Genomic DNA, 7,641 nt, shown 5'->3' with positions numbered 1-7,641 from the left:
TGTTGCAGTTCGGAGGTGATGCGCCTTGCGGCTTCCGCAATCAAACTCCAGTCCTCAGGTCCCCGGAGGAGGAACTGCCACATGGTGTCGGGACTCACGCTCTCCGGCTCGCTGCCTCGCCCGCGAAGAAACTCGGCTCGGACGCCAGCGAAACGAGGGCACTCGAACATCACGTGCTCGGCAGACTCGATGATGTCCGGGCACTGCGGGCACTCAGGGGACGAGGCGAATTCCTTATTGTGCAGGTACTCACGGAAAAATCCGTGCCCGGAGAGCACCTGACACAGATGGAAATTCACCTCTCCGTGTTTCCTTTGGTGCCACGCAGCTGGGTCGGGGAGAACTCGCCGGGTCCATCGGGCGAACCGTCCTCCCGTTCTGCCAACCTCGTCCCACTTGTCCTGCCACTGGTAATATGTGGCGAGACGCTCCTGCTCCCGCATCTCTTTAGCCGACAGACCCCCAGGGTCGGCGTTCACTCTACGATGGTAATAGCGTGCGTCCTCTTTTACCAACAGCGCTATTGGGATGGTACCCGCTATCACTGCGGCTGCGTCGTATGAGATTGTCCGGAATGCGAAGGATGCTCCGACCACAACCCTCTTCTGGACCCTCTCCAGCAATCTTTGCTCCTCCCTGGTTTCAACACCCTCGTGCCACACCGGTGCACCGTAGCGGAGGATGCTGTTGACGACCGAAACCAGGAGGCGACGCTTCTTGCACTTTGGCCCACTGTGCCGTCGCATCAACAGTGCAAGTGCTGTCGCTACTCGAGAAGCCTTTTGAGTGACTTGCTTGACGTGCTCTGACCACTTTAGATTGTGTTTGATGCGCACTCCTAGATATTTGATGTCGGTTGCCGAACGAAGAGGAACTCCGTTGATGTTAACCGGGATGTTCTTGTAATCCTTCTTCTTCTTCGACACCATCACAATATCCGTCTTAGCTGCGGCGAGCTCCAGCTGATGTTCGCGCATCCAGGCCACAACCCTATTCACAGACTCCTCCGCCAAACTCGCGGCCAGTGCTGGCGTGGGTCCTGGTGCCAGGAGCACGAGGTCGTCAGCGAAGGCGACGAGCTCTACACCGGCGGGCATGTCGATGGACAGGACGGCGTCATACATGGTGTTCCACAGCGTCGGACCAAGTATGGAACCCTGTGGGACTCCCGCCGACAATTCCCGGGTGACCGGACCGTCCGACGTCTCATAAACCAGCAGCCGTCCCCGAAACCAGCTTTCCAGTATCCGCTGCAGGCATGCCGGAACGTGCTTTTCTTGCAGTGCTTTGGCGATGGACCGCCAGCTCGCCGTGTTAAAAGCATTGCGTACATCCAATGACACCACCATCAGACACTTGTTAGCCCTCCGATCCGTCATTCGGTGGGCCATCGCACGCTGGCCGGCCTCCTTAACACGTTCAATCGCCTGAATTGTAGACCTGCCCTTTCTGAATCCATACTGAGACGGCGACAGGCGAGGGTGATCTGGGTCTTCCAGGTGTTCATTTAGGCGATCCAAGATCAGCCGCTCCAAGATCTTACCTGATCCGTCGAGCATCCCAAGAGGCCGAAAGGATGACGGGTCGCCCTGAGGTCTTCCGAACTTGGGTAGCAAAGCAAGTCGTTGTCGCTTCCAGTCAGCGGGAAAGGTGCATTGATCGAAGCACTCCTGGAACACGCGGCGGAACGTCTCCGTGTGCTCGCGAACAGCGACCCTCAGTGCCGCATTGATGATGCCATCGGGTCCCGGGGCCTTAGTGGGCACCATCCGCGCCGCGATCGCCAAGAGCTCCTCATCCGACACCTCCCTCACTGGTTCCTGCGTTGTCTGCCCCCAATCGACCAGATCCGGTGCAGGCCACTCAAAAGTGCCATGATCCGGGAAGAGTTCCGACACGACGTGCTGTAGAATCGCAGGATCTCGCTCCGGGGGGACGCGGCTACCCTTAAGGCGTGACGTTACTACCTTGTAGGCAGTGCCGAAGACGTTGTCCTCAGCTTCCGCAATCATCTCATCAAAGCTACGGTCCTTGCTTGCCTTGATGGCACGGGCGAGTTCCTTCTTACAGCTCCTGTGCCGTTCTCTGGCCAACTCTCGCTGTGCACCGGTTCCGGCGGTCAAAATCGCATCCTCAGATGACTTGCACTGCTCCCTGAGAAGGCCGATTTCCTGCGTCCACCAGTACATTTCCGGTCTCACCAAAAACTGCGCTGGCGGTGCCCTCTGCATCACCTCATCGCAGGCTCTAGTAAGTCCAGCGGTGAGAGTCGCCGGTGATACAGCCGCTTCGGCAAACCCGGAAGCCTGGAGCGCGATCTGGAAGGCTTCGGGATGGAATTGACGCAACTTCCATCTCGGTCCAATCTGCTCGCGTTGTCGCTGCCGGTCGCGATGCTGGTGCTGTTGTTGCGGTTGCCTCTGCTGGTGTGGTGAAGCGCTGCTGACTGGTGTCGCGGATACGCTGAATCTCACGTATCTGTGGTCACTGTTGGTGAAAGTGTCGAGCACCCGCCAGTCGTTACCGGGTTCAATGGCCGGACTGGCGAAGGACACATCGACCACACTTTCAGTAGCACTGCCGTTGCCGACGAACGTGGGCACACTGCCGCGGTTCAAGATCGCCAGGTCAAGCTGGTCGACGACCTCGGCGAGATCTTCACCACGCGGCTTCGTCCTCGCGCTGCCCCATCGCACGTGCCAGGCATTGAAGTCGCCCGCCAAGACTACGAGGGGGTGTGCTCTGGCCTCGATATCGATCTCGTCGAGCAGCCGCTGGTAGTCCTCGTCCGTCCATCCCGGTGTTGGTGGGGCGTAGCAAGAGATGAAGGTCACCCCCGCCACCTGGACCGACACCAGTCCTACCCTACTTGCCCAGACTCGCTGTATGGGCAAGGCTCCGGTCGTTATAACAGCTGCCTTCGCTGTCGAGTCCACCGCCCAGTTCCCGTTATTGGGTGGAACACGGTAGATCTCCGACGCCAGCACAATGTCGATCCTTTGCTCCCGTGCGGTCTGGAGCATGAGGTCTTGTGCTACCCTGCTGCGCGCCAAGTTGATCTGGAGGATCTTCAACCCAGCGTCACGCCCTCTAACAGTGGTGTTCGAAACTAGCGGGAACATGACGGCTGGCTACTTCCGCTGCAAACCGGTGAACCTGTCTGATGTTGTCCGGAACACGTAAGGCACTTGGGGCCCGAGCTGCACTCCTTGGCCTTGTGCTGCTTCGATCCGCACCGGAAGCAGCACTTGGAGTAGTCAGGGCCGGTGCACTCGCGAGAGCGGTGCCCCTTGCCAAAGCAGCGGTAGCAGAGCTGCTCTCCTGCAGGGACCGATGCGAGCGCCTGCACGACGCAACTCGTGTTCCCTATGGTGACCCGGTGACCGTCGAGAAGCTGGCACTGCCCGCGCGGCAGCTTGATATGGGCTTTCTGCAGCCCGTCGTACCGCCGCCACAGCCGAACTGCCTCGCCCGGAACCGTCAGCCCCGCCTGTCGCTTAATCGCCGAAATCAAGTCATCGACAGTCGCCAGCATGTCGATTCCTGTGATCGCGGCCGTCTGCTTGTCGACAAGGAGGTGGGCCACTCCATCCTCCTTGATGGCTTCGCTGACATCGGCCAACACACTCTCGCAGTCCGTGTTCGGCTTCAGCCACAGCGACAGCTTCCGCTCCCCTGTGCGGCAAACCCTCGCCACGAACTGATCCACATTGGTCTTGGAACGCACTGCCTTGTATGTGTCGAGGAAGGCCTTGCCCTCGTTGGCCTCGAGGACGATCACCGCAGGCCTCTCCACTTTAGCAGCGCTTTTTCCCGCTTTCTGTGGTGCTGCTCTCTTGTCTCCCTTGGCCACGACTTTAGCAAAGGATGCTGGTTCCGCATGCACCTTGGTTGCCACAGCCGCTGCTTTCTTTACCTTCGGTTTTGGCTTTTCTGGAGCCATGGCCTGGGACGAGACGGCCTCGACCGGGATCTCGGGGACATCAGGCGTGATGACTTCGTTCATGCCCGTCGGTTCGCCCTCTTTTTTCTTGCCGCGCCTTGCCCGGGTCCGCTTTCGTTTGGGAGTGTCGCCAGGTGGATGCTGGCTTTGCCCAACAGCACTGGAGTCGACGACATGTTGTTGTTGCTGCTGCGTAGCTACCGCCAACTCTCCCATCGAGTGGAGTCCACTTTGGAGCAGCATAAGTTCTCTTTCGCTGGCTGCCGCACGCTCACGAAGGCTAATGTTGTCTCGCTTCAGCTCCTGATTTTCACGAGACAACAACTTCAGCTTTGTCTTCAGCTCCGCGTCGCCATCCTTTGCCGTCGCCCGGCCCGTCTCAATCTCGCTAACCTTAGCGAGGAGAGTCTCGACGGTTGCCCGGAGCTCCCTCAACTCGCTGCTGAGGCTTGCGATAGTCGGCTCCTGCTGCGGGACTTCGGCCACCTGCTGGACGACGGTTGAGTTGAGCTCGTCCTCGTCGCTCTCCTCTGAAATCTCCATATCACTGGCTAGCAGGGCCATCCGCTGCACCACCACCACCGGCCGAGTGGGCGTCGCAGTCGATGGCGCGACACTGCCTCCCTTTCGCTGCCGAGTCAACGGCAGCGCAACCGATGATGTTGAAGATGTCCCTGTTACTTCGTCCCTGTCGTTCTTCGTCGATGGTGCGGTAGCGTCACAGGTGGACCGGAGCCTGACCGACCGACGCGTCGAAGGCTCCCCCGATGCCTGCTCCATTCCAGTACTGCCACCTTGAAAAACCCCCAGAAGCCAAATCTGCCGAAAAATCGACCGTTTCCCGAGCAGTCGTGGGCAGAGGGGGAAGGGTTTGGCTTGTGGATGGGGGGGGGGGAAGGGGGGGGGGTCGAAGGGCTGCGGATGCACAAGATATGTCCTGGTGCTATCACTTACCCCTCGTCGAAAGGCTATTTTTTCGCTGTTTCCTCGTTTTTCCAGCAACTGCCCGAATTTTCTTACACCGGAGACACTTTTTTGATGGAAAACGCCGTAAAGTAGGCAATCTCAGCTTGCAAGGCGCTCCCTGGGCGACTTACCGGAGACACTTTATGGATGGCGCCGTAAAGTAGGCAATCTCACCTTGGTAAGTGTTCCCAGAGCGACAAAGCGGGGACACTTTACGAATTGCAGGCGCCGTGAAGTAGGCAATCTCAGTTTGCTAGGCGTTCCCTACGGGACTTACCGGAGACACTTTATGGAAGGCGCCGTAAAGTAGGCAATCTCGCCTTGATGAGTGTTCCCAGAGCGACAAAGCGGGGACACTTTACGGAGTCAAGGCGCCGCGAAGTAGGCAATCTCGGTCGAATCAAACGGTGATTTCGAAATAACGGCCGAATTGAAATACCGGCCGTTTCAAGCTTCCAGCGCCAACTGCCGCTTCAAACTCGATCCGGTTTGAGAGTATGGATCCTCCCGGACGGAGCCACACCGATTCCTCAACCCGGCGACTGTAAACAGGGCTACAATTTCCGTAACGGTCGTCAAACGCGTGGTTTTCACTATTTTACTCTTTTTCACTCCGAAAAACACATGCACTGACTCGAGTTTTATTTTTAAAAAATAGCAAATTCACTCTTCTAACAGAATATCACCACTTTTTAAGCACTTTTTCAGTTTTTGTAGCCGAGAAAAATATTTTTCCGATTTTAGGTGGCAAAGAGTGTAAAATCGCCGAAATTGGACCACCTTATACACCCTTTAACACCCATTTTTCAAAACTGCGTTTTTCGATGTTTTTACGCTATTTTTAACACAAATTAACCGATTTGAGTGCGGTTTTCGCTCACTTTCGATGCATTGCATCGAGCACTAACAGAAAAACCACATCCGGCCAGGATCCGGACACTTTTGGGCGTAAAAACTACGGAGTCCCAAATGGGGCTACGCCCCGGGACAAAAAATGTGCCGATTTTGAAATAAATTGTTTTCAGCCAATTTTAATCCGATTTTGATGCGGTTTTCACCGGAGCACCTCTAATTGGCACCAGCACTAACTATTCCCGACGATATTTCACTGCTCCGTGCACTTTTTTACCGTTTTTCGGATATTGCCACTTTCCATACAAGAAATCAACAAAACTTGATTTCACTTTTTTCGGTGCCAAATCAACCGATTTCGATGCGGTTTTCACCGGAGCACCTCTTTTTGGCACCAAAACTAACATTTAACGGTGAAAAACACGGGTTCCGATCACTTTTTACACTTTTTTGAGGTACGGCTATTCCCCATACAAAATGTAAACAAACACTTTTTCACCGTTTTATTAATTGAAATCCATGATTTCAGTGCGGTTTTCACTACTAATCTGTAGATTGGCACTAGTTTTAACGATTTGAATAAACTTTTCCGGGTTCTTTTCACTTTTTACACGAAATTTTTGCAAAAAACACGGAGCGACGCTCAGCACGTGTTGACGCTACGGCGTTTGACAGCTCACACAGGGATAACTGGCTTGTGGCCGCCAAGCGTTCATAGCGACGTGGCTTTTTGATCCTTCGATGTCGGCTCTTCCTATCATTGCGAAGCAAAATTCACAAAGCGTAGGATTGTTCACCCTTTCAAGGGAACGTGAGCTGGGTTTAGACCGTCGTGAGACAGGTTAGTTTTACCCTACTGGTGTGCAAGTACTATCTCAATGGAATTCCTGTGCAGTACGAGAGGAACCACAGGTACGGACCAATGGCTCAATACTAGTCCGAGCGGACTTTGGTATGACGCTACGTCCGTCGGATTATGCCTGAACGCCTCTAAGGTCGTAACCGAACCAGGCTGGTAGTATATGTATAGGAGTCGTTAGCTAGATGGCTAATAACATCACGAGACCGGATTGAGTCTTCTATAGACTCTTTCCATTTATTGGAAACCCTCAAACTGAGCCTATCGCGAGTGCGCTCGCCGAAGTACCTGAAGTGGGAAAAGGCGTTGTGCTTGCCGATCTTCCAAGAATAGTTTCGACTCCTAAGACCACCCGAAAACGACGGGTTTGCAGGCTGGGCGCTACGCATTGAAGAGAGATGTACATTTCGATCCTTTCAGGCGACCCATGCTTGGTGGTTGTGTGCGGTGTGCTCCCCCCGGGGGGCACATGCGGCATACCGTGTGTGGACTAGTTGGACCCACCCTTGCGGTGGACCGACCGGTCAGTGGTGTTTGCGGGTTAACACATGCGAGCGTTGCGGCCCAGAGGCCTTACCGCCTTTCACTGCGGGTTCGTCAAGAACTTGGAGATGGTCGCAACGCATCGGGTCCTCCCGGGGTACTTGGTGTTTGGATGCTGGCTTGGTGATTAAACACTTGATATTCCATCTTCGGATGAATTTCGGGTGTCACCTGTTGCCTAAGACCACTTGCATGTTTAGCTCGCCGTGGGGTAGCAAGCGTTGTGATCTAATGGCCTTACCGGGCAAACACTTTCGGTTCGTCAAGGACTTGGAGTGCCGGGACGGGTTGGCGGATCCATCACTCTGAGTATGCCGGGTTGATACTTGGGGTTGGTTTGGTTTTGGTGACCCAATACTAGATGTACCATCTCGGTGGTATGTCAGTATCACCTATACTCCAGACCACTTGCATGGTTAGCAAGCGTTGTGATACAATGGCCCTACCGGGCAAACACTTTGGGTTCGCAAGGACTTGG

Source organism: Anopheles coustani, assembly GCF_943734705.1.
Source record: "Anopheles coustani chromosome X unlocalized genomic scaffold, idAnoCousDA_361_x.2 X_unloc_12, whole genome shotgun sequence".
NCBI lineage: Eukaryota > Metazoa > Arthropoda > Insecta > Diptera > Culicidae > Anopheles > Anopheles coustani.
Note: the sequence above shows the minus strand (reverse complement) of the source record.